General features: G+C 49.9%; 1 long non-coding RNA gene across 1 annotated transcript in view; it reads right to left on the bottom strand.

Annotated features, from left to right (window-relative positions):
• Nucleotides 1–18,585: 18,585 nt before the first annotated feature.
• Nucleotides 18,586–26,372, bottom strand: part of LOC138579455 (uncharacterized) — a 200,792-nt gene continuing 193,005 nt past the window's right edge. The window contains exon 3 of the long non-coding RNA XR_011304011.1: nt 18,586–18,694. This is a non-coding gene — a long non-coding RNA (uncharacterized lncRNA). The remainder of the gene's footprint in view (nt 18,695–26,372) is intronic.

Raw genomic sequence — 26,372 nt, 5'->3', positions numbered from 1 at the left:
ATACTGACCACAGCCAATGACTGCCCTCTACCTAAGCACCGCCTCTGGCAGCCATCTTCAGATTTGGAAGCACGTGAAGTGGCAGTATGACCAAGTGAAGAGCCGCAGAGGGGTAGGCGGGAGGGTTCGCATGTGAATCCATGCCAGACCCATGCTGGAGAACAACAGTTACAGGTAAGTAACTTGTTCCTTCTCCAGCATGGGGTCTGGCATGGATTCACATGCTCATGAATAAAGAATACATAGCAGTACACACATGCACAACCACGGGAGGTGGCAAAGGCTCAACATTAAGCATCACATCAACTCAACATTAAGCATCTTACCTCCTCACCAGGCTCACCTCAGGCGAACAGGTTGCGCAGCACTGCTTGGCCGACCCTGGACTCCTCCCTGGAATCCCGGTCGACGCAGTAGAATTTCGTGAAGGTGTGCGTCGACCTCCACGTAGCAGCCCTGCATATGTCCAGCAGGGGCACACCAGATAGGAACGCCGTGGTAGCTGCGATCGCTCTGGTGGAATGGGCTCTCGGACGGCCAGGCAGCGGTCGGTTTGCCAACCGGTGACAGTACATGATACAGCCGGAGAGCCATCTGGAGATGGAAGCCTTCGAGAGAGCCTTCCCCTGATTGACAGGTCCAAAGTTCACAAAGAGTTGTGACGTCTTCCGAAAACCTTTCGTGCGGTCCACGTAGAACTTCAGCGCTCTAGCTACATCCAGCGAGTGCAAAGTCCTCTCAGCCGGCGACGAAGGCGACGGGAAGAACACAGGTAACACCAAGGGTTCGTTGAGATGAAAGTCCGACGGTACCTTGGGCATGAAGGAGGGGTGCGTCCTGAGCACTACCCTCGTGTCGTGGAAAGTCAAGTACGGGGCCTTGCAGGAAAGGGCCTGGATCTCTCCCACTCGTCGTGCGGAGGTGATGGCCACGAGAAAAGCTGTTTTCCACGATAGAAACTTCAACGGGGCCGAGTGCAGAGGCTCGAACGGAGGTCCCATGAGTTTGGTCAGCACCACGTTGAGCTCCCACGCCGGGGCCGGAGCCTTCACCGGCGGGAACGATCTGAACAGTCCCTTCATGAACTCTTTCACCAGACGATGAGACCACAAGGACGTCCGGCCCGTGGTTCTGGTGTATCGGGAGATCGCAGCAAGATGAATCTTGATGGACGCGTGTGCCAGACCAGCTTTGGCCAGCGTCAGCAGGTACGGCAGCACTTGGGGAGCCGTAATCCGTAGAGGGTTAATCTTCTGTGCGTAGCACCAGACAGAGAACCTCTTCCATTTGTGTCCGTAGCATTTAAGAGTCGAGGACGCCCTGGCCTTTGCAAGAACCTCTCTGCAATCGGCCGGTATGTCGTATCCTCCAAACTCTAGCGCTGCAGGAGCCAGGCCTGCAAGTTCAGCGACTTCGGGTCGTGGTGGAGGATGGCGCCTCCTTCCCTGGAGAGTAAATCCGCGTCCGCCGGCAGCTTGATTGGCGGGGACGCCGACAAGTCCAGAAGGTCCGGGAACCATATCTGCCTCGGCCACGCAGGTGCGACGAGGATCATCCTGCACCGTGACCTCTTGAGCTGGTTGACGAGCCGGATTAGCAGAGGCAAGGGAGGGAACGCGTAGAGGAACAGGCCCTCCCAGGGGAACGAGAAAGCATCGCCCATGCTCCTCGTCTGGGGAAACCTGCTGGCGAACCTCCGGCACTTGGTGTTCGTCGCCGTCGCGAACAGGTCGATCTGGGGTGTGCCCCACCGTCGGAAGAGGCGATCCACCAGATCCTGCCGTAGTTCCCACTCGTGGCACGAGCGCAGCTCCCTGCTGAGTGAGTCGGCGATGGTGTTTTTTATCCCTGCCAGATGAAACGGCACCAGAAGAATCCCTTGGGCGACGGCCCAATGCCACAGGTCCTGCGCCTCCTTGGACAGCGCTGGGGACCTGGTTCCGCCCTGTTTCCTGATGTAAAACATGGTGGTGGTGTTGTCGGTGAAGATCCTCACCACCTTGCCCTTGAGGGACGGAAGGAAGGACCTGAGGGCCCAAAACACTGCACGGAGCTCCAGGACGTTGATATGCAGGGACTTCTCCGTCGGGAGCCAGAGTCCCCTTGCGTGCAGATTTTCGGTGTGCGCTCCCCACCCTTCTAGGGAGGCATCCGTGGTCACAGTCACCTGGTGGGCTGGGGTCTGGAAGTCCATGCCCGCCGTCAGATGCGCGCGGGTGCCCCACCACCGTATCGCTCGTCGGAAACTCTCGTCGAGCTTGATCCTTTCCTCGAAGCTGCCCGTCGTCTGGATCCAGCGCGCATCCAGGAACTCTTGCAACGGGCGCATCCGGAGCCTGCACATGGGAATGAGGTAGATGCAGGAAGACATCATCCCGAGGAGGGACTTGATGGACCTCACCTTGGCCGCGTCGGCCACCAACATCCGTTGCACCTTGCCCAAGATGGTCCTGGTCCTCTCCTCCGACGGGGAGGCCAGAAGGGACACTGTGTCGAGCCTCGCTCCCAGAAACAGTGCGACTTGCGCGGGCACCAGGTGGGATTTGGCGTAGTTCACGGAGAATCCCAGGTCCGTGAGGAGTTGGACGGTCCTTGCCGTGTGGACCACGGCGAGCTCCCTCGTCTTGGCGCGGATGAGCCAGTCGTCCAGGTAGGGGTAGACGTGAATCCCCTCGCGGCGCAGCTGCGCCGCCACCGGTGCGAGGCACTTGGTGAAAACCCTGGGTGCCGACCGCAGTCCGAAGGGAAGGGCTTTGAACTGGTAATGACGCCCTTGGACCACGAATCTGAGGAATTTTCGGTGCCCCTTTAGGATGGGAATGTGGAAGTAGGCATCCTCCAAATCCAACGACGATAGGAAGTCTCCTTCCTCCAGCTGACCCAGGACGTGCTGGAGGGTGACCATCCGGAACTTCTGCGCCTTGATGAACTTGTTCAGGCGTCGCAGGTCCAGGATGGGGCGCCATCCTCCCGTCTTCTTCTTCACGAGGAAGTAACGCGAGTAGACTCCGGAGCCCCGAAGCCTCTTTGGGACGAGTTCGATGGCGCCCTTTCTGAGCATCGCCTTTACCTCCAGGAGAAGTTGAGGGACGTGAAGTTCTTTCCTGGCCACGGGGGGGACGCGCGGGCACCTTCTTTGAAACTCGAGCGCGTGGCCCCGGGCCAGGGCGTCCAGCACCCAACGGTCGGTGGAGATGGACTCCCACACGCTGACGAAGCCCGCCAGCCGGCCTCCCACCGGGGTGCTCCGGTGGGGGCCCGACCCCACGGCCGGTTCAATCCTGCTTGGACGCGGCCTTGCCGCCTTGGCCTCCTTGGCGACGACGGCGGGGGCCGCCAGACTTGCCTCGTCCTCTGTAGGCCTCTTGCGACGACGAGCGGGCCGCTTGACGGTAGGAAGCGAAACCGCCGCCGGAACCTTTGGAGGCGCCCTTGCCTCCGCCGCTCCGAAAGGGCGTCCGCCGTTGCTGCAGTACTCCAAGGGCCCGGGCCGTCTCAGTATCCGCCTTGATGGCCTGAAGGGAATCGTCCACTGTCTTCCCAAACAGGTTGTTCCCGTCGAAGGGCATGTCCAGGACCCTGGTCTGGACGTCCTGCCGAAAGTCCGTAGCCTTGAGCCATCCGCGACGTCGAAGGCAAACGCCGTTGCCCATCTGGCGGAACCCAGTGTCGGCGATGTCCGTCGCCACGGTGATGGCGTGGTCCGAGGCCACCTCACCTTCCTGCAGGATCTCAAGGGCCTCCGCCCTCTTGTCGTCCGGCAGAAAATCCAGCAGGGGAGCTATCTTGTACCAGAGTTCCCTGTCGTAGCGGGCCACGATAGCCAAGGCGTTGGCCGCTTTAATCGTCGTCGCCGCCGACGAGATGACTCTGCGTCCCATGGCATCCAATTTCTTTCCCTCGCCGTCCGGCGGGGAAGTCGACGTGGAGGCCGCACCCCCCCCCGCTTTCTTCCTGGCTGCCGCGGAGACGACGGAGTCCGGGGTAGGCTGCGCCCGGAGGCATAGGGGGGCCGAGTCCGGGACCCGGTACTTTTTCTCGTACCGGTCTCTTTTCGCTGGCGTCGTGGAAGGGTTCTTGAGGAGGGAAAGGCCCTCATCCCAAATGTCGTCCAACAGAGGCACTGCGAGGACCGTCTTCCTCTTGGTCTCGCGCCGTTGGTAAAGGAAGCCTTCCTTTTTCTTCTCCTCAGGGCAGAGTTGGAAAAGCTCGGATGCCCTGGCGATCATTGAGTGGAACGATCCAATCTCGTCGGGCGGAGAAGCCCTGGTGGGAGGCGACGACGGAAAATCCTCGTCGTATGCCTCGTCGTCCGTACCCGTCGCTGCCGTGTCAGTCCCCGTATCATCCCCTCGGGTGGACGGGGAGGAGGGCTGGACGGGGCGCGACGGTTGAAAAGGAGGCGGTGGATGGATCCTTCTTTTCTTGGTAGGGGGAACACCAGAAGGTCCCGGTTCTGGATCCCCCGACGGGAGAGGTTCCTCCGTCGGTAACGGTAGTCTCGTCCTTATCTCGGAGCATAAGGACTGTATAGCCAACAAAATGGCCGCTGAGTTGTCTTGCGGCGCTGGCAGAGGGGAATCCGACGGGCGAGCAGGGGCCCCGTCGGTATCCTCGACGATGTCGTCGTCGTCACCTGCGTCGGGGCCCATTCCGACGGGCTGGTCTTGTTCCACGCCTAGGCCGTGGCTTAAGACCTCGATCAGTTCCTCTTCTGAGGTTGAGGCCGAATCTACGACGACGCCCTGCCCCCCCTTCTTCCCCACGGAGGGTTTCACGGGGGTCCTATCGATGGGCACGAAAGAAGACTCCCTCCGAGGAGGCAGGGAGATTCTGGGCCCCGAGGCCGCCACCACTGGTGCAGCCTCCACAGGCTGGGCCAGGGCCGCCGCGACCGTTTCGATAGAGGGCTTGGTCGAATGGATCAAGGCCTTCACCACCTTAGGTGCGCTCACCGCCTTATCCTTGAGGGAGGGGGCACTGCCACGCTCCTCCTCTGCCTTAGAGCTCGACCGGGGTCTCTCCAGGAGCTTCGCCGGGTGCTCGGCCTTCCTCTTACCCGACCCAGAGCGTTGGCTCGTGGTTGATGGTGCCGGGGAGGGTGCGCCCTGCCTGGCGCCCGTAGAGCCCGACCGTTCGGCGCTCCCGGTGCCAGCGGACTCGCGGTGCTTGGCCTTATGTTGGGCCCCCGTCGCCGGGGCGCCCTCAAAGGTCTTAGAAGACCGCTCAGATTTCTTCTTCTTCTCGCCAGACGGGCTCTTACCCTCCAGCCAGCTGGCGAGACGTTGATGGCGGTCCTTCATGGTCCGTTCCGACATGTTGCCGCAAAACGCACAGTCCTTCTCCACGTGCGTCTTGTCCCCATGAAGGCAGTAAAGGCAGAAAGAGTGTTCGTCCTCCTTGAAGACGTTCTGCAGCTGGCATCCAGGGCAGGCCCTGAACAGCTTTCCGGGCGTCGAGCTTCCCTTCTCCTGGGCCATCTCCGAGACCGGGCCTGAGAAGCTTCTGGAGTCCTCCGAAGTGTAGCTCGACGAAATCTTCACCCTTGAGGGGCACAGATGAATCCGACACGGGTCCCCGTTGATCGGATGTAGGATCGGTGGAGCTTGAGGCTCTTTTGACCGAAAGAATCGAAGTTTTTGTGAAAAAGCGCGAAAAAATAGCACTAACGCTCGAGAGCAATAGCACGAGGATCCCAACACATGAACGTGCGGTAAAAATCTGAAGATGGCTGCCAGAGGCGGTGCTTAGGTAGAGGGCAGTCATTGGCTGTGGTCAGTATGACGCAGAGACCAGTGATTGGTTATTACTACGAAAGACAGATCAGAAACGAAACTGATACTGGTTTTTTCTTTACCGAGGATTCCCAGCCTGACGACGGGGAATATTCATGAGCATGTGAATCCATGCCAGACCCCATGCTGGAGAAGGGAGACCACCTGAGGATCCACTTGCACCAGCATGCTCTGCAGGGGGTGGTATGGGTGGACTTGGGGGAACAACGTCATACCCCTGCGGGTCAAGTGCAAGACTGTGCACGGGTGATTGTGCATCCCCGGAGTTGCTGCATGACCCAAGGGTCACGAGGCATGGCTCCGGCATGTGCATGCTGTCTTGTTCGTCCTTCGACATGGGCCCCTGGATGCGTGGCGGGCTGGGCTCCCACTCATCCGGCGCCATAGCAGCAGCCTCACCTGAGATGCTCCACTGTGCCGAGCTAGGGGTTTGCACAATTGCTGCTGCCGAGGCTGTGTGGGTTGCTGGTCTGCCAGCTTCAAGTGGCCTTTCCGTAGGCTGGGGGGTGTTTTTCTTTCCTGCTGGCTTCGGCCTGACCCTGCCAGTACCCGCAGAGGCGCTTGGGCGGCTTCCTTGGGGCTCTGTGCTGTCAAGGTCTGTGCCTGTGGGGGTAGGAGAGAGGGACAACATTAGTGTATGTGCAATGTCCTATTTGCATACATGGTTGCATGGACATTTCGGTCATTTCCGTTTTGTTCGGTTTGGGGGGTAGCTATAGCAGTGGTACATGTGCATGGTGATGACATATACACATGTTTGGGAGTGATTCTTTGTGCCCTGGTCATGTACATATTGGCCGGTACCATGCCTACCACGCTGGACAGTGTGCATGATGGGCTGTGCAAGTCAATGCACTATGGTTGATGTGCGTTATGTACTCGCACTTGGGCCAGCATTAGGCGGCACTTGCCTCAGCATTTGTTGGATGGGGGGATGCATTGGATGGGGGGAGGGCAACACGAGAGGGTGCCTTCCATGGCCCCTGGGTCAGTTTACATCATGCAATGGACATTGCCAGTGTACACTGTCGACACTCACCTCCTTCTGCAGAAGTCGTTCCCCCGCACTCCATGGTCCCCACGCCCTCAATCGATTCAGTGCCAATGAGCTCCGCACAGGTCTCCTCCCACGGCTGGAGTTGTACTGGGGCATACATGCCAACATTCTGTGACCAAAAATCTGTAGGAATCTTAAAGTTTCAAAAATAGTCAGGCGAGGAGGTAATGATAGGAATAGGGCGCGTCAGCAGCCCATTGTCATTGAATGAGCCCGCCGCCGCGGGTGCATTCAATGACAATGAGGCGCCTGCCACGCCTTCTGCCATCACGCCAGCTCGGGGGAGCCCTTGAAAGACTCCCCCAAGCTGGCGTGGTGGGGGGCTAATGGCGCACTTTGGCCAAAGGCACCTGCGGTGGAGGGGCGCTTTTAGCCCACTGCTGTGGTTGCCTTTGACATTAAAAGCCTGCATGCTGTGCCTTCTCCCGCTATGCCAGCTCGGGGAAGTCCTTGAAAGACTCCCCCGAGTTGGTGTGGTGGGGGGCTAATGGCGCCTTTTGCCAAAGGCACCCGCGGCGGAGGGGCGCTTTTAGCCCACCGCCGTAGGTGCCTTTGACATTAACAGCCTGCATGCTGCGCCTTCTCCCGCTACGCCAGCTCGGGGAAGTCCTTGAAAGACTCCCCCGAGTTGGTGTGGTGGGGGGCTAATGGCGCCTTTTGGCAAAGGCACCCGCGGCGGAGGGGCGCTTTTAGCCCACCGCCGTGGGTGCCTTTGACATTAACAGCCTGCATGCCACGCCTTCTCCCGTTACACCAGCTCGGGGAAGTCCTTGAAAGACTCCCCCGAGTTGGCGTGGTGGGGGGCTAATGGCGCCTTTTGGCAAAGGCACCCGCGGCTGAGGGGCGCTTTTAGCCCACCGCCGTGGGTGCCTTTGACATTAACAGCCTGCATGCCACACCTTCTCCCGCTACGCCAGCTCGGGGAAGTCCTTGAAAGACTCCCCCGAGCTGGCGTGGTGGGGGGCTAATGGCGCCTTTTGCCAAAGGCACCCGCGGCTGAGGGGCGCTTTTAGCCCACCGCCGTGGGTGCCTTTGACATTAACAGCCTGCATGCCACACCTTCTCCCGCTACGCCAGCTCGGGGAAGTCCTTGAAAGACTCCCCCGAGCTGGCGTGGTGGGGGGCTAATGGCGCCTTTTGCCAAAGGCACCCGCGGCGGAGGGGCGCTTTTAGCCCACCGCCGTGGGTGCATTTGACATTAAAAGCCTGCATGCCACACCTTCTCCCGCTACGCCAGCTCGGGGAAGTCCTTGAAAGACTCCCCCGAACTGGCGTGGTGGGGGGCTAATGGCGCCTTTTGCCAAAGGCACCCGCGGCGGAGGGGCGCTTTTAGCCCACCGCCGTGGGTGCATTTGACATTAAAAGCCTGCATGCCGCGCATTCTCCTGGTACGCCAGCTCGGGGGAGCCCTTGAAAGACTCCCCCGAGCTGGCATGGGCAAAAATTATTATTTTTTTTTAAAAAAACGGTATTTGGTGTCAATAAATCGGTAGGCGGTAGGACTGCTTAAAAAGCGGTATCATACCACCTAAATCAGTAGGGTTGGCAAGTATACTGGGGTATTTGGCACACCTCCCGTCTGCAGGGCCTGGCTGCGGTTGCTGGAGAGGAGGCCCCGCACCCGCAGGTCGTCCCACCACTTGCGGCAGTCCCTTGAGGTGCGGGGGGTGTTGCCAACAGCGCTCACCCTCTGTGCCAGTTCCGCCCAGATGGCCTTCTTGCGGAGGGTCGATTCCTTGCGCATGTCGCTACTGAAGACTACATTGGCATGCTCTGCCAGGTAGTCCACCATGGCCTGGAGTTCATCGGGGCAGAATCTCTGCTTGCGGATGCGTTCCCCCGCCCTTTTTGGTGCTTTCGGCATGTCCTGGGGTGCCTGGTCCAGTTCCCAACTTTAGTTTCCTCACAGGGCTGCTGGCTGCTGAGGATGGCAATGGATTGTGTTTTTAAAGATGGCCACCGCTCTCCTTCCCGTTCCTGTGCGATGTCGTAATTTCCGGTTCCTTTTTTTTCGGTGACCGTAATTTACGGTCACCATTATGCAGTGGTGCTAATGCTTACAGGGCGGTGTTGTACTTTACGTGTCGCTGCATGCCAGTAGGGCTTTTTTGGGGGGTTTTGCAGCAGGCCGCGCGGTCCTTTTCCGGCATGGCGGAAAGCGCGAGTCCGTGAGCTCGGAATGGGCCGTAATTTTCGCCCTACAAACATCACGGTGTCGTACTTTACGCCATGTCGGAAAATACCGATACTTACCGGCATGAGGGCCGATCTCTCTAAAGGTTCTGGCTGGTGACAGTTGTTACTACCATAAATATTCGACCGCAAATATTTTCCTATGGGATTTTCCCATTGTTCGAGGCAACCACTTTTTCTGACAGCCTCTAACATACCGCCGGTTTATTTTATTATTAACTTTACTCCGGTAGGTTTTATTTGCCAGAACTTTAATATAAATTCTTTCCCGTGTCTTACTCTAAACTCCTAACCCGGGTCGGGGATCCTTTGTTCGTCCTTTTGGCGGACTTCTGCCAAGAAGCCCTCCTTTCAGCGCCACTGAGTCTGGGGTGGGTCCATTGTGTGGGAGGGGGAGTAGGCCCCCTGGACAGAGTTGCCTCCGCAACTCATGTTGCACTCTTTTCTGATAGGCTGGAGGGTCTCCCGCCAAGATGACCACTCCATTGTGTGAGTGACAGCTAGGCTGTATGAATAGGGTTCTTTTTGCATAAAAGCAGGGTCCTGAGGACTGGAAGAGCAAGACGTCGCCACTGGAACTACAGAACCGAAGGGGAGAGAAGCCACGGACATCTTCAGCACCTGCACCACCAGTGAAGCCCTGCTGCAGCGTCTCACCACTTTTCTTCCACATGACGAGAGGAGATCTTTTTCGCAAGAGCCTTCTTCCCTTGAGCTGGTGGGACCAACCAGTTCACCAATCGCTTTCTCAGACCTGCCTTGGTGGAATCGCCGGTGCCCAGCACTTGGAGGCCGGATAGCCAGGCAGCCATCCACCCGGACCGCGATTTAAAGGAGCGTACCTTTTTTTTTCGTTTGGCAGCACTGCGGCTGGTTTCATCCCTGGGTAGTGCAGTAACTCGAACCTTCCTCCACGACGAGAGCCTCTCTTCCTCTGCTGGATCCCCGAACTGCCAGAACTACCAGGAACAACCGCCAACGCAGGAGCCACTTCTTCATTCAAAGGTACTTTGTTCCGCCAGGCCTCCCTTTCTACGTGGTAGCCCTAAAGGTGTTTTAAATCCTTTATCTACTTGTTGGGTTGGCCGTCCTCTCTCTTAACATTGTCTTTCGCCTCGCATCTACCTTTTCACCATTCGTTAACCAAAGACTTGACTGCAGCTACAAGAACATTTTTGCTCCTAAACTCTTGGTCCTGTACCGCTGACTCTGGCTCAGGCCTATTGACTCTGACTGATTTGTTAGATCTGCTCTCACTAGATTGATTCTCCATAAGAAATGTGTTGATGCTCCTGAATCTTCTAAACACCTCTTCCTTCCTACTGTTTTAACTTGTGAAGTGCCATTTTGCTCAGTTTTCAATTAATTATCTTTCGACTAAAGTAGTACTGTGCATTACCTGTTCACAAAACTTCAGGGAAGTGTTGCTAGGGGGTGTCTGAAGATATTTCTGTTTAACTTGTGCTTTCCCTCCCTTTCGCTAAATTGTTAAGAGTGATATGATATGATATGATAAGGCATTTGTAACGCGCCTATACACAAGTGTTTCAAGGCGCGACGAGGCAGGGGGGGAACAAGGGGAGACAGACAACGATCTTACTAGGCCAGGTGTCATTCAGATCGCGCAAGTGCAAGGGTAGAGGGGAAGGGAAAAGTGCATGGGGGAAAGGGAGAGGGGAAAGTGCAGTACAGGGTTATTAGCATACAGCATACAGGATAAATAACAAGGGCCAGCTGGTGGCAAGTGCGAGGTAAGTGCAGACAAGTGCTGGGAAGGGGGGCTGTATGGATACAGACACAGTCCCGTAGTGCAGGGGTTGCCGTGGAGGCAGTGCAGGGGAGAGTGGCAGGGCCGAGAACGGTGAATGGCCCAGTTGCAGATTCAGTGCAGTTTCAGTAGTATTAGCAGGGGAGAGGGGGAGAGAAAGCGGAGGCAAAGAGGAAGGTTTTGAGGTGCTTCCGGAACCGGAGGTGGCTCTCCTCAAGTTTCAGGGAGGTAGGAAGGCTGTTCCAGAGGGAGGCAGTGGAAAGAGATCTGCCCCCAACTCGTTGTTTGGAGAAGCGGCTGACCCTGAGGGAGTTGGAGGCGGATGAGCGAAGAACTCGAGAAGGAAGATATTTAGGAAGAGAGAGTTGAAGGTATCTTGGCCCAAGGCCCCAGACGGCCTTGTGGACAATGCAGAGGGTTTTGAACTTGATCCTCGCAGTCACTGGGAGCCAGTGTAGTGATTTCAGTCCTTGAGAGATACGGTCCCTGGGCTTGAGGCCAAGGACAAGTCTTGCAGTCCTGTTCTGGATGAGTTGCAAAGGGCGGAGAGTAGAGGCGGGCAGATTAAGATAGAGGCTGTTACAGTAGTCCAGTTTCGAGAGAACCAGGGCTCTGGAGACAGTGAGCTTCTGGGGGAAGGAGAGGAAAGGAAGGATACCTCTGAGGAGGTGCAGCTGGTAGTGTGACTTCTTAGAAACGTCAGAAATGTGAGGAGAGAAGGAGAGTGTGGAGTCGAAGATGACCCCAAGGTTTTTTGCCTTGCAGGTAGGAGCAGGAAGAGGGCCCAGAGAGGCCGGCCAGAGAGCAGCAGGGAAGGAGGGAGTGGGAGTGCCGATGAGTAGAATCTCAGTCTTACTGGCATTAAGGCAGAGGTCGTTGGCGGCACACCATTCCTGGATAGCAGAAAGACAGTCAGAGATGAGGGAAGGAGAAGAGGAGGCCGAGGGTAGCCTGAAAATGAGTTGGGTATCATCCGCATAGCACTGAAAGTAGGGGCAGAGAGCGACGATGTGATGGGCGAGAAGTGCCAGATACTGGTTGAACAGCCAGGGAGAGAGGTTAGATCCTTGGGGGACACCACAGGTAGAGAAGAAGATGTCAGAGAGGAAAGACCCCAGTTGGACCTGGGAGGGTCGATTTGAGAGGAAAGAGGTCAGCCACGTCAGAGCCTGACCAGTGATACTGAGGTTATCACGGAGACGGTTGAGCAGGATGGTATGGTTGACAGTATCAAAGGCAGAAGAGAGATCAAGCAAAATGAGAACACATGGAATGTTAGAGTCAAGGTTCGAGAGCAGGTCCTCACGGATGTTCAGGAGAGCAGTTTCCGTGCTTCTGGCAGCTCTGAAGCCAGATTGATGGTCATGAAGACTACCAACACATTCAGCATGGAGATTAAGGTGGGAGATGGCCAGTTTCTCCAGGAGCTTGCCCAGGAAGGGAGTGATAGAGATTGGGCGATAGTTAGCTGGGCAGGAAGAGTCGGAAGAGGGTTTCTTAAGAAGAGGGTGCACAAGGGAGTGCTTGAGAGGGGATGGGAAGACTCCAGAGGCGAAGGAGTGATTGCAGAAGTCAGCAAGGGCAGGAGCCAAGGAGTCAATGTGGTCCTTGATAGTTTTGGAGGAACAGGGGTGGACCTGTTTTGACGAGACTTTCATAGATCGGACTTGTCTTGAAACCTCGTCAGCAGAAAAAAGGGGAAAGGAAGAGAAGGAGAGAGGAGGGGTTGCTGCAGAAGAGCCAGAGGAAGGGCAGGGAATAGAGGGGGGGAGGTTATAGGAGGAGAGTGAGGACAGGATGTCCTGAGTTTTTGAAATGAAGTGAGAGGCCAGTGCCGTGCAGAGGGCCTGGGAGGGGACAGGAGAGGTAGAGACTGCAGCAGGCTTGGCCAGCTCCTTGCAGATTTCAAAGAGTTCGGCCGAATTGTTAGATGCCGCAGAGATGCGGGCTTGGATAAGGGCTCTCTTCTTGGTGAGAACGGAGAGCCGGTATTGCCTTTGGAGCAGGCGACAGGCCAGTTTGTCAGAGGATGAACATGAAGCACGCCATTTCCTCTCTGCCACCCTGCAGGGTGACGAGATCCGAGTCATACCAGGAGTTACATTTGGCTTTGGGCTTCAGGCGGATTCTCATGACAGGGGCAAGGATATCAAGAGTATCAGATATAGCAGAGTGGAGAGTGGAGAGGGCTGTGTCAGGGTGGGAGTCAGCCGAAGGGGGCGGGAGGGGGCAAGAAGGTGGCAGCGAAAGACTCAACTGACACGCGCTTCATGGGTCGGATGACCGAGAAGGAAGGTGGCAGTGATGGGGGTGGCTTTGCCTGTGGGGTAGGGAGGGTGAGGTGGGAGGAGAGGAGAAAGTGATCACTCCAGGAGAAAGGAGTGGAGAGAGGGACAGAGAGGGGAAGGTCAGGGCATCAAGAGTGTGCCCTGCAGAATGAGTCGGCCCAGACGGGAGAATAGAGAGTGAGAGAGAGTCGCAGAGGTTGCGAAAGAGTCCAGAGGGGGGACAGGAGGCATCCAGGTGGATGTTGAAGTCTCCAAGAAAGAGGAGTTGAGTGGTTGAGGACAGGAGAGGTCCGCCCACTCAGAGAGGAAGGAGGAACTTTGACCAGGTGGCCGATAGATAGTAGCCACGGTAAGGGAATGGCTAGGAGAGAGAGAGAGTCGGCAGACAAGACATTCAAAAGAGGAGTAGGTCTGCATGGGAGTAACAGTGGCAGGAATCCACTCAGGGAAGATAAGGGCCACACCTCCCCCCGCACGGTTGGGCCTGGGCACAGAGAGGATCTTGTAACCGTCGGGTAGGAGTGTGTCAAAGCTGGTGACAGAGCTGGCCGTGAACCATGTCTCAGTGAGACCGAGTACGTCAAGGTCAAGTTCCTCAAGAAGGCGGCAGATATCAGAGGAATGTTTGACGGCAGAGCGAGAGTTAAGAGTGGCAATGTGGAGAAGTTTGCCATCTTTGAGGGACTTCCGGGGAGGGGTACAGATCAGAGGTACGCCCTGCGGAGGTGAAGAAGGAGCACGAGAGGGGGTGGGTAGGGAGGGAAGAGGCAGGTTAGTCGAGGACAGAGGAGGGGGCACAGCAGGAGAGGAAAGGAAGTTGATGAGGCGTGGGAAGCGTCTATCGAAGAGGTGAAGGTTGGCCTGAGGGCCTTGGACCAAGACGGTCCCATTAGCATAGACATTAATGATGGCCTTAGAGGAGTGGAAGGAAGCCAAGAGGACATCCCAACAGGTGCCACCATTAATGGGAGAAGAGGAGAAAGGAGAGAGCACAGAGACCATATGAAGGGTCCATAGGTCAGGAGAAGGCACGAAAAAGAGGATGTCAGTGAGAGTTTCCTTGGAGGAGGCACTAGTGTAGGTGTCAGCGATAGGGAGGCCTGGGTTGGAGACCAGGATGTCCTTTTTAAACTTTTTCCTACCAGATTTAGTGAGGAGAGCAGGATAGTCAATGGAGAAGCAGTTAGAAAAGATTGGTGAGATAGAGAGCACCATAGAATAGGAGGGAGTGGGTGGGGGAAGACAGGACAAGCGCAAGCGGGCAGGAAGAGAGCGGCAGGCGTTAGTTTACCACAAATTCAGTGCCATTTGTAGTTGGTTTTCACTGTGCCGTTTTGCTCAGATTTCAATCTACCGCAAACTTGTCTACAATTGACTAGGGAGTTGTATATACTTTCCCTGACTAAACTTAACTTGCTTTATCAACGGTGATTTATGTGTTGAACTAGATGTGTATAAAATAAATCTATATATTCTCTTTTGATACAAAGCTTTGGTCAGTGTTTCCTTGTGCCATAGTGCTGTGATGCCTATTGTGTAAACCCTGAATACTGCTCATCTCCCTCTTGAGATAAGTAGACTCCTTAGCCACAGCTATCAACTAAATCTTCGTGGTCAGACTGATACCAAAGGGGATTTTTCTTGCGCTCACCTGTAGTCCTAATCTTCTGTAGTGCTCCCCAAGGGAACTGCACAGGATTCTGCCTAACAACCTCTCCCCGATTTAGGTCCCAAACAAAGCATCCAGATTGATGCATCCCGAGAGACCCCTATATTTAACTTTAGATACATTTCAGAAATGGAGCTCAGATTCATTTTGACCAAACTCAAACCCTCTCCATGCAAAGGTGACACTTTTCCGACCACGGCAATCAAAGCTTCTTTGGAATCCCTCATAAGCTCTTTAACAAGAATTATTAATGCATCTCTTAAAGAAGGCTGTGTTCCCACCCGCTTGAAACAAGCATGGGTGACACTGCTTCTGAAAAAACAAGGTCTTAATCCGTCAATTCCCACTAACTACAGACTCATTACGAATGCCCCCTTTCTCCTTAAAATCCTGGATAAAATTGCATATGAACAAGTATTAGCCCATTTTGAGAATAATACTACCCGGAATAAATATCAATCTGGCTTTTGTCCGGGCTATAGTACCAAATCTGCACTTCTGGATTTAAAATCCAATATGTTGAGAAAGATTAAGGACGGACAGACTATGCTGCTAATGGCGGTGGATTTGTCTACTTCGTTTGATTTAGTGGATCACTCTCTTCTTCTCCAAAGACTTCGACAAGTTGCTAATCAAGCACTGGCATGCATGGAATCTTTTTTGGGGAAAAAGAACCATTCAAGTATACAGTACTATTGGAGAAGCTACAACAGGCCCTTTGAACTATGGGGACCTGCAGGGGGCCTGCTTATCGCCAATCTTGTATAACATCTTTACGACTCCACTCTTCACTTTAATAGAAAAGAATCCAGTCTCTTAGTTAGCAATGCTAATTGACTTACATAAGAACACCACCATAATATTGAGGCTGGATGACCAGGGACACCTGTCGGATCTCATACATGCTTTCAAAGGGGTGAGGCAAGGTTGTCTAGGAGCTCCATTGTTCTACAACCTTTTTTTGACAGATTTATGAGATTTCCTGTTCTCGTCGGCGCTGGCCAGTCCAGTGATCAATGGGAGGAGGATGCACTGGCTGGCCTACACTGATGATTTAGTCCTGCTGGATAGATCGGCGATTGGTCTTCAGCGTCTCTTAAACAAACTTGGGGAATATGCTACCCTAAATGGGCTTTCAATCAACCCTCTGAAATCCAAAATCCTTATATTCAAACATCCAAAAAAGAAAATAGGATTTGGAAATTGGGTCTTGGATGGGAAAGTGGTCCCCCGTGTTGAGGAACCTATATCTGGGATATGCAATATTCGCCTCCCCTGCTAACAACAAGGTTAATATGGCAATCATGGAGAAAGCCGCAAAGATCATTCCACAAATGAAAACACTGAATGCGAAGTTCTGCAAATTTTCTATCCTTCCACTTATCAAGTTGTATATGGCCAAAGCAGTCCCAGTCCTAGTTTATGGCCTGGAAGCAAATCCTCTACTATGGCACATAAACTGGAACAAACTAGAGGGCTTTCTTTGGAAAAAATCTTTAGCACTCCCGATGTGTACTCCATTATTGAGTCTTCACTTTGAATTGGGCCTAGTTTCTCTGGGATGTCGAGCAGACTGGAAAATCATCTCATTATTTTGAGAAGTAATCACCGCAGGAATGGCCTCACTCTTCTTTGATGTGAATGAACATCTCAAAAACTCAAGATCTAAGATACTCCTTGGCCTGGAGAAGAAAGTTAGAGGAATCCTGCTCAGGCTCGATCTGGATTTAGAAACCTTAGTGTCTAATCCTTTGAAAGTGAAAAGGTCACTGGAATCTAGTTACTGGATTGACACAATCGCCGGAGTGAGGTCTCTTAATCCTCCCAATCAATTTCTAAAGGTGGATAAAAAGCTAGGTTTTCTTCCTCGCTATTTACAAAAATTTCCAGACAAAGGAGCAAGAAACAACTTATTGAGACTCAGGCTAAACTTAGCCCACACTGGGGAAATTTTGGCAAGAAGAAATCAGGGGGACCAAGCAAAAAAACTCTGTGGACATTGCGATTCTCCAAGCAAACAATCCCTAAGACACTTATTAATGGAGTGCGAAGGAACCTGGGAAGTCAGACTGCTGTTGCTTAGGGGATTCGTGGCCAAAGAAGACGGCCTAATATCAGAGTTTTGTTAGGGACATATTGATAGCTGGTCATGAGATCATGCTAACCACAACAATAGTGGAAGTTTTGAAAAAATGCTCCATTCTAATGTAAAAGGAAGACATCTGCTATTTGAAAGAGTGCTGCCCTGTTGTGACTGGTCCCCATTGTAGCCCTTTGGCTTTTCTTGCTTTCTTTTTTCTCTCTCCTGCTTGTTTTTAACATAGTTTTTTTCATGAGATTAATCTGTGCAAAAGCTTCTTTTTTCTTTTGTAAAGGTTTTTCTTTTTAAAACCAAAACAAATAAATAATAAAAAGAAAAGAATCAGATCTGCTTTTCTAACTATGCTGATGACACTCAGTGCCTCATCACTTTGACAGGAGATTATTTGGAACATCTGAAAATGATTAACAAGATCTACCGGATGTGAATGAATGGGTTGGCACTCAACTGTGAAAAAACAGAACTAATGGTTATAGGTTCCAGCCGTAGACTTAAAAATCTTAAAACAAACTATCTACAATTCCTAATTGGAGACTGCATAATCAAGTCTATAGACAAAATAAAGACTTTCGGGGTCACTTTTGACCAATCCCTTCCCATGAATGCCCAGGTAAGCAGTCTTGTATCCTCTTCGGTCTACTACATCAGACTACTGCGCCACATTCGCCCCTACCGTTCCCAAAAAAGTAGTGAAACAGTGGCGAGAGCCATTATTGGCTCCAAGATCGATTAATGTGGAAGTCTCTTGGAAGGCAATGGGAAGAAAGAACTGTCTAGACTTCAAATAATACAGAATAGCACAGTTAGGGCAATTTTGGGCCTTAATAAATTTGCTCATTTTTCCGATGCTAGGAGAAGTCTGCACTGGTTACCAACAGAAGCAAGAATGAAATTTCGTCTGCTCACAATCACTTTTAAATGCTTAGTCAAATTATTGGAAGTCCCCAGTGCCAACCTAGTCTTCATCAATAGATGTGAGTTTTGGGTAGCGGCACCAAAATGTTGGAATGCTATGACCTTGGATCTCAGAAGATGCGAGTCACTTGAAATTTTTAAGAAAAAACATAGAACTCATCTATTTTGGTAGGAGGCTCCCTATTTTAATTGATACCTCAGGTTTGGCTGTCTTTGCCATCGTGTTTGGGACTCTTGTCCCTGGCGCCCGTATGCCCTCGGGCCTTTCTAGATGCGCCAAAAATAAATGAATTAAAGTCAAGTAAAGTCGCAACTTTGTCTTTTGTGTTGTAGGACAATTTTGACCCGGGGAAGGGAGGCGTCCCCCTAAGAAGAAACCAAAACCTGGAAGTGAACTTTTATCCCCAGTACAGAAGAAGGGAATAATTCTTCTGGACCAAGACGGTCTACTTTATCTATCGTTTAGTTATAAGTGTAAGGGACAGAAGCAGGGGTTTTGACACAGGACGGTAGACTATTAATTCAGACTGACATTCTGACGACACCCTTAGTAGTTTAGGTGAGGCAGATAAACCCCTCTTAGAGATAGGGAAAGTTATGTTGTCACTTTATTTCTATGACCAATAAAACTTTATAGCAATCACTTTGCCACCTGTGTGTCAGTCTCCTCCTTCTGCACCCGTACAATACTCTATACATTGAATATGAGTACAAAGTTAAAGTACGTTTAAAAAAAGAACACCCTGCATTGGACCAGCTTCCTTACAAGAACAGTTATCATTTTAAACAATTCTGCTGACCTGAGCTAGGATCAGTAGTTTCTGCTTTTCTCCCAGGATCCGTTGCATCTCTGGTTTGTACTGTGTCTCCTCCATTCATTTTAAGCAAAGTGCCATGAATTTTATAGCCTGTTTAAAGTTAAACAAAAGACTGTTTAGTTTCACAATGAGAAATGTGCATTTCTTCAAAAAGGGAGAAACAGAGCGATAAGACAAGTACATACGTTCTTGTTACAGTTTTACTGAGGGGTTTTGGAGAAACATGATAGCCGTAAAGTTCAACACAACATAGAAAAGGCCTACTTATCCATTGCCCCAAGTTGTTACTAAATTTTCCTCACTTCAAATGAACTGTCCGTGTCAAAGACTGTCCTGACTCGGGCTGTGTCTATCAAGGTCCCAGGCAGTGCTGGAAAATGGACTGGGGTGCCAGGATATCAGAGTAAACAGAACAGTGCAGGAGAGGTGGAAAGGAAACATTACATAGACTGTTGATCGACTTCATACTATAGACTCCGCAATCAAAATCTTATTTCCACCCATGAAACTCATCCTCATTGCCCATTTCCCTCATTAATAATTTTATGGCTTCATAACATTCAGAACCCTCTTTAAATTCTCCCCTTTCTGCCTCTACTTACCTTACCTCTGAAGTTGACAATCTGCACTCCTCCTTTCCTCTCCTCTCCTCTGTCCTCTTTCACTCCCCCTATCTTGTTTATCTTGTTTCTCTCTCTTGCTCCACCCCTCTCTGACAACTCAGCCTTTCCATATTCCTCCAGTTTGTCATTATTTTATTTCCAACGTGACTTGACTTCTCTTTTCTATTCTTCACTGACTGTCATTTGCCAGCATTCCTTTAAGCATTCTAAATTCTCAAAAAGGTCTCTCAAGGCATCCCTTCTTTCTATCATCATATTTAATTTCTTACTAATTTCACCAAACTTTGGGAATGTGCTGTCTATTCTCAGTTATCTCTTGCGGTAAGTCAGACTCAGGAGGCAAACAAGAGGTAATATTTCGTAAAGCTTTTTATTATCAAGGAAAGATGTCAAGAAAATAATAAAGGTGTTCATCAGGATGTCTTTACATTGAGAATCAGTGCACTGTCACAACCCTTGTCTACTCCAAGTCTGTCCCTACCACTAAGAAAGGAATGATGTAAACTCTCCCAGAACCTGTCTGAAAAGGGACTATGGGCCTCATTACGTGTCCGGCGGTAACCGTGCCTGAAATTCCGGCAGGCTACCGCCGGACTCGTATTACCATTCCGCTTCCATGATTCCCGGAATTACCAGGGCATTACGACCCCGGTGACACGGGAATTCCGGAGGCGGAATTTGGTAAATCCCCATTCCCATTGAATCCCATAGGACTCAATGGGAATGGGGAAGTGGAAACACCGGCACCATCTTGTGATGGTGCCGGTGTTTCCACGTCCGCCTGCAGGTGGGTCGTGTTAAACCCGCTAGGTCAGACCTGGCGGGAATGACACCTCCCGCCTGCACAACTCGAGATCACCCGGTATGGAAACAACGGTGGCGGCGGGTTTAACACCACCGTTATTTCCATACCGGGTGATCTCAGTCCTATAAGCTTGTTGCTGATTTCTGACCCGCGAAAATGGGACTCCGGTGTCTTCGCAGTTATACAGTTTGAAGTCCCATATGAAAAAAAATTATCTTTAATCAAGTTTTCTCCCAAGCCACGTATCTGATTGCACAGTTCCCAATTTAGAAGTATATTTTGTCCCCCCCGTCTGCATATGCTCTTCACTGCTCCACCATAGGCTATTATGACTCTCAACCCCACTTGGAGTACAATATTTCTTATCTTTTCCTGTGTGGTAGTGTCTCTCACCCTCTGTTGGGTTCTCTGTGTTTCCAGCCTTGCCTGGGGCACTTTCTCTATTTCGGTGGTGTGGAAGCGTCTCTCTCCCTCTCTCTCTCCCTCTCTTTCTCCCTCTCTTTCGCTCTCTCTCTCTATCACTCTCTCTAGCATGGGGCTCTTTCTTCACCCTGGCTTGGGTCTCTTTCTCTCTCACTCTAGGCTGGAGATCCTTTGCTCTCACCCCTCCACCCTATAACAACTGAGCATCTAGGTTGCTGCACCAGTGTTCCTTTAGAAAGGCGTTCCCCGGTCTCGATGCAGAACAGTGGTTCGGTCTCTGCTCTACGTCTTCTTCTCAGCTTGGTTGTCCCCTGTCGGCACTTGGCAGGTCCCAGCGTCTTTGGTTACGGTCGCTGGTTGACAATTGATGTGGTTGGCTCCTTTCTTCGGGCGTGGCCCAGTTTCCCCGCCTGGAATCCGCGTAGGGAACGGCAGCATTATGCAGGACTTGGAGACCCTCCCCTCTGCATGGGGTGGAACTTGCCCTCCAGGGGGATGTCTCTCCCTGCTGCTCCATCTGTGGCTATCACGAGATTGGGCAATCACCAGTTACTGCAAGCAAGACACCTTCTCGATCGTAAAAGGGCCAGAAACCATATCAGCCATGTCTGAAAGAACTTGCATACAATTGTCCTCATTGATTTCCATGCAACCAACAAATAAATTGAACGTCTCAGGAAAGAGCGAATGAATAAAAAACCCTGTCTGGAGATTCCTTGTCTCAAAGGGCAGGGTCACCCCCAGTGGGGTCCTGCTTGCCCTGTCCCTTATGGGGTGTTAAGCATATAGGTTGCCCTCCCTAGTACTAAACAGGTTGGCTCCCCCTTGCAGAGAAGAGATGCATTCCCTGAATTCATCACACTCCTTATTTGTGATGTAACTGCCTTCTTGTACCTCTACAATTCAACAGGTTACGAGAAGGTTTGTGGAGTTGCAGAGAGGATGCTAGGCACAGTGGTGCCTTTCTGTGGTGTGAGAAACCTGAGAGTGTTCTCACTTCTTTTTCCCAAACATCATCTGCTCAGGTGGCCAGGGAAAGGCCATTGCTTTTTTTTTTTTTTTTTATTATTTATTGTTTGGCTGTATGGAACAACCTTTCAACAATTACAAAATGGATAAAAACATATCAAAAACATATTACAATTCAATTCATCAATATATAACACATTTTTAAATTTTGCACCTGACACCCAATTTATAAAAGATTTTTGTAGCAGCAGCATTTTTTTTTCCCCTTTTTTTCTCATTTTTTTTTTTTTTCCTTTCTTTCATTCCCTTCTATCACCATTCTCTCATGATAGCATTCACAATCACCTTGGATATACTTCATTTAAAAAGCCTGTTGTAGCTAATCTAATTGACATTCTCTTTGTACCAAAAATCAATAGCCATAATTCTTCCATATCAGTTACAGTTTGCGTTGTAAGGCAATGGGAATAGAATTTACAACGTATGACATATAATGCAGGACAGTAGACAATAACATGTTTCAGCGTTTCTGCGTTTGCAGGATCTATACAAAAACGGCAGATGTTCTCGCTGGCATCAATTAGTTTTCGCCTAAATAAAATATCCCTTGTGTGCCACAAATTTAGACGAAAACGAATATAGTCATCTCTGAATTTTGGAGATGGATATTTTAAAATGTATGGTTCCGCAACTCTAAATTTTTTATGGCCAAACTGGGCAGTGTTCCAATCTTTAGAATGGGAACATTTTTCCAAGGTATGTATCCAGTCTTGCCGATATAATTTAGTTTTAGCCTGCGTTGGATTATGAATTAAAATATCTACGGAGATGTCCGCATCTGAAAGGATGTTTATAGCTGTGTTTAACCAGCATTTTGGGTATTGATGATCTGAGTATAGTAACTATTTACCCAGGATACCGGATATGTCTAGACATTGTAATGACAGAATGCATTTTCTCAACAAGGCTATCAATTTCCATGCAATAGTACTGTATAGCGATAGCAGCCCTAATTCAAAACGAATCATTGCAATGGGGACACAGGCAGGCAAATTAAAAATTGAGCGCCAATATTTCCCTTCTAATCGATCCCATACTAAACGGGGCAGCATCGATGCAGCTTCAGAGCCATACGTGATAATGGGTTTTACTTTCATGGAATAGAATGATATTATATGATTGCATGTAAACTTTCCAAATTTATATAAAATGGCCTTAGATTGGGAAATTAGGGTTTGCAGTTTCAGTTCAAGTTCTTTTTTAAACACCTTATCATTGTTACCCTGGGTGATCATAATGCCCAAGTATTTATATGTTGTGGTTAGAAGAATCGACTCCTTTTTTATATACCACTTGTATTGAAAGTGTTTTGTCATTTTCCGATTTTGGCACATCATAATTTGAGTTTTCGTTAAGTTTACAGTCATAGCATTTTCTACAGTATACTCCGATAATCCATTAATCAAACGTTGCAAACCTGCAGGAGTTTTTGATAATAGAACGAGATCGTCTGCATAAAGGATCCATGGTATCTGTTCTTGGCCTAATTTAGGGGCATCAGAGTTAACATTCTGAAACTTTTCACCCATATCAAGGATGAATAAGTTAAACAGTGTAGCCGCCAAGATGCATCCCTGTTTTAGTCCTCGATATGTTAAAATGGGGCGGGTTAGTATCCCGTCACGAGTAAGACGAATATGAACTGATGTATTTTCATGAAAGATAGAAATTAACTTAACCAAGGAATAGGGGCAGCCCAATAGTAGCAATTTTTGCAGCATTAGATTGCGATCTATAGAGTCGAATGCTTCCTTGAAGTCTACAAAGGCAATGAATAGCGATTGTTTTTGCTGACAGCAGAGTGCCTTGATTGCAGTCAAGGAGACGATATTTATAGCCGTTCCCTTACCAGCTACAAATCCTGTTTGAAACCTGTCTCTCATATTTGATAAATTAATCCATTGTTGGAGATCTCTTAGAATTAATGAGGCAAAGATTTTCCCAGGAGCATCTAACAGGGCAATTGGTCTATAGTTTGCGGGGTTTTGTCTATCGCCTTTTTTATAAATGGGTACAATCAATGAAGTACACCATGATTTGGGGATCTTTTGGGTAATTACAACTTGAGAGAAGATTTCAAACAGGATGGGGGCCCATAGGTCCGGAAATTCTTTTAGCATGGCATTAGAAAGACCATCGGGGCCTGGAGCACGGGATCTACTTGCTTTGTGGATAAGATTAAGAATATCGTCTATTGTAAAATCTATTGAGAAGGATCTCTCAAGTTTTACAGGAGGTACGCAATTAGTAGAAGGGAGAAGAGCATAAAGATCAGTAAAATGGGAGATCCATATGGTAGAAGCAACGTCATTAGTCTGCATCTGACATTGAGTGGTGTTATATGTGTCTGATATTAATGTCCAACATCCTGTAGTGTTTTTAGCCAACATTTTAACTAACATTGCCTCACCATCTTTCTGGTATAATAAAGAACGATAAGTTCTTCTCCAGTTCCTATGTTTAGTTTTAATTGCTTTAAGAGCAGCTAAGCGCTGATCTACTGGTAGAGATTGAATCGCTTTCTTATTTAATCGAAATAGAGCTTTCGCTTTCTGCATATCTTGGTTATAAGAGTGTGCTGCAACCGAAGATCTTGTTGCCATTGCTTTTGGATTCTGACCCTGGGGGTGGATATGCGAGGAAGGATCACCTGGGTGGAGGAGACTTAGGGACTAGAGGGAGGATGTCCTTAGGTGAGACACAGTATCCCCATTTCCTTTTCATTATGAACCCTCAGTCCCAGAAGCCTTTGTAGGGTACTGTCAACCCCTCCCCTTCCCTTCCTTCCTAAATAACCCTCGGAAATACCATTGTTATAGAGGGACAAATAAGAGATCAACTAGGAGAACACCACCTTGTATGGGTAGAGTAAATCCACATCAATCCCCTCTTGTTACACCAGAGAAATATCAGAGCCATAACAAGACCAGGAAGAAACAACTAGGAATAGGGCCCCCTTCAATTCAGTCTTTTCCTCTTTCACACACACAAAATGCCCCACACTCATATTCCTTTAAGAATGGGACGAGGAGGAGGCAACTGGGAGTTATACACACCACCATTGATTCACACCACTTTGGTACTGGGACGAGGAAGAGGACTACGGAGGAGTACTATTATAATGGCCAGGCATGTCCCACTGCTAGAGTTAACTATGGTCAGGCAAAGGATTTACGTTCTTGTTGCAGGAACAAGTTTCAAGGTCTTCAGAGCATCCTGCAACTGAAGAAAAATGTTGGAAGGGATCTAAGCACATTATTTTGCAGTATTTGGAGATTTTTTAAATTCCTCGTAGTTGTTCATAGATATAATGTATTACAGTAGTCCAATTTTGAGAGAATAAGTGCTCTGACCAAAGTAGGGCAACTTACTGCAGACAGGAATGGTCTGCCAGCATTTATTAGTTTACAGGTGTATGCTGTAGCGGAGGCTGTCACATTCACTTGTCTGTTCATGGTGAAGGCTGAGTCGAGGTAAAAGCCCAGTGTTTTGACTTCTTTGGACACTGGTATAGCGATGCCGTCTATATTGAAGGCTTTAAACTTGTTGTCAAGTTTGTTTACTTTCGGTTGGGAGCCAATAAGAAGTAGTTCTGTCTTGTCATTGTTGAGGCAGAGGCCATGTGTGTCCATCCATGCCAGGATGACAAGGTAGATTTTGTTCAGAAGTTTCGAATCAAGGTCATAGTTCCCAGTAATGGGAATGTGAATTTGGATGTTATCTGCATAGTTAGTGTAGGTGACTCCCAAATGGTCAAGGTCGTCAAACAAAGGCTTGGAAAAAATATTATACAGTGTTGGTGAAATACAAGATCCCTGAGGTACTTCACAGGTCACCGCAGCTGGGTCAGCTGATGCGTTAGGTGAAAAGTCCCTCATTGTTATATGGTCCAAGAATGATTGGATCCTAGCAGTGGCTTTGTCAGAGAAATGAGCTGCGGAAGATAGATGATTGCACAAGACTTTGTGATTGACCAAATCGAATGCGGCAGATAGGTCGAACAATATTAAGAGGGATAGGTTTCCTTTGTCTTTTTGGTCATCCATTTGTGGCGTCAAGTCTATTAAGGCAGTTTCAGTCCCATGTCTAGGTCTAAACCCTGATTGGTCCAAGCCTAGAAGATTGTTATTTTCTAGGTGGGCCTGTATCTGTAAGTAGGCTGCCCTGTCTAGTATTTTCAGCAGGAATGGTACTGTGGTAATAGGTCGATAGTGCGTGGGGACGTTTTGATCCATGTTAGGTTTTTTCAAAAGGGGGAGTACCCAGGCATCTTTCAGATTAGTTGGTACAATACTGGTTTTGAATGAGGTGTTTATAAAGGTGGTGATGAAAGGGGCGAGATCTCCCGCTGTCTCTTTAATAATATTTGCAGGGAATATGTCTCCCTTACATCTGGATGGTTTAAGGCTAGCTATTACGTTTTCGACTTCATTAACATAGAGAGGAGTGAATTTGAATTGGCTGCAAGGATTAACAGTAGTGGGCTGTGCCTTGTGTGGCAGTGGTTCAGTGGAGATGCTGTTTTTTGTTTTCTAGTTTAGCTTGGAGCATCGATATTTTATTGAGTAGGGCTTCTTGAATCTTTGGAGCACCAAGTTGTATCTTTAATTCATGTTTCAATGGGTGGTATGGGTGACTCAAGCTCCGTTCCTTAGTACCTGATTTGGCGTTGGTGATTCTGTTGTTATACGTATCACTTTTGGTTAGGAGGATAGCTGCTTTGTGAGATGATTATTTGAGACAATAGTGCCCCCATAATTTACAGATATTGAATATAATGTAAATGAGCATATTCGTAATAGCATGTGAAATAGAAGATGTGACTCAACACATGGCATGGGGGCAGGTAAAGGAAGTAATGGGGGTGTTAAAGTTGTATTTTTCAAAA

This window comes from Ambystoma mexicanum, chromosome 3p, assembly GCF_040938575.1.
Source record: "Ambystoma mexicanum isolate Mex_15411 chromosome 3p, UKY_AmexF1_1, whole genome shotgun sequence".
NCBI lineage: Eukaryota > Metazoa > Chordata > Amphibia > Caudata > Ambystomatidae > Ambystoma > Ambystoma mexicanum.
Note: the sequence above shows the minus strand (reverse complement) of the source record. Positions and strands in the feature narration are given on the sequence as shown.